Genomic DNA, 1,252 nt, shown 5'->3' on the forward strand with positions numbered 1-1,252 from the left:
AGTAAACTTCTTACATCCTTTATATTCATGTTCTCTAAAAATATTTTTTGTAGTCTTTTAAATGTTACCAAACCTATGTTGTAAGTTTTGAATAGCTTTATAATGAGTAGACCATCACTTCCCAATTATTATGGTGCCAAACTCCAAAAGATACAGTCATATCAAGGAACAGTCTCTGGCCTTGCACCGTCATGTCTTGATGCTGGGTCAGATAGCACAGAGGATAGTAGAATCATTCCTGGAAGCCATTCCTATGCCAGGACAGCTAGCAGTAACTTAACTAAAGGCAAAGCAACTGCAAACCACATAAACTCTAACTAAATTTATCCCCATTTTGACTTCTAATTAGTTATATCCCAAAAATACCTTTTGCTACTCCAAAACCACCTCCTCATATGAAGGGAAGGAGAAATGGAAAAAGAAAGCAATGATAACTAATTGTGTTAAATTTCTTTTGTAAATTTTACAAAAATATATGGCCATATTCACACCTTGCCATGGCTCCTCCCAAAGCTCTAGAAAGCTCCATGTACATGAAAGGCCCTGAAACCTAAAACTTCATTGGCATCACAATAAATCTGCCTGGGTGAAACTAGGGTTGTGGGGTTCTTCATTTTGTATGTCTCCATTTTTCTGACTAATCCATAATGAATAGGTCTTAAAAAAATAAAATTGAGGTGATTCAACTAGAAAAAATGCAATAAATTGTTGTAAGTGCCATGATGAAACTCTATACAGGATATCAGAGTCACAGAAGGAATAGTCATGGGGGGAAAGGTGGGGAGAGGTTTGAGGATGGTCATCTGAGTCTCCATTATGGAGGTGACCATTAAAGCCGCTGGAACTTGAAATAGCTGAGTGCCAGACTGATGTAGGGTACAAGTGGGAATCCAAACAATGGTTGTGATATAGGCATTCCAGGTAGAGGGAGCAGAGTGAATAAGGCGTATTAGGAAAGTGGATGGCACATATGAATGGTATGAGGTAAGGTAAAAGTAAGAAGAAAGCACAGGGGATATTCAATAAATGGTGCTGGGAAAACTGGCTAGCCACATGTAGAAGACTGAATCAGGATCCACACCTTTCACCTCTCACAAAAATCAGCTCACGCTGGGTAACAGATTTAAACCTAAAGAGTGAAACTATTAGAATTCTAGAGGAAAATGTTGGAAATACTCTTCTAGACATTGGCCTAGGCAAAGAATTTATGAAGAAGACCCCAAAGGCAATCACAGCAACAACCAAAATAAAT

The sequence above is a fragment of the Propithecus coquereli genome, unplaced genomic scaffold, assembly GCF_000956105.1.
Source record: "Propithecus coquereli isolate 6110/MARCELLA unplaced genomic scaffold, Pcoq_1.0 Scaffold13, whole genome shotgun sequence".
NCBI lineage: Eukaryota > Metazoa > Chordata > Mammalia > Primates > Indriidae > Propithecus > Propithecus coquereli.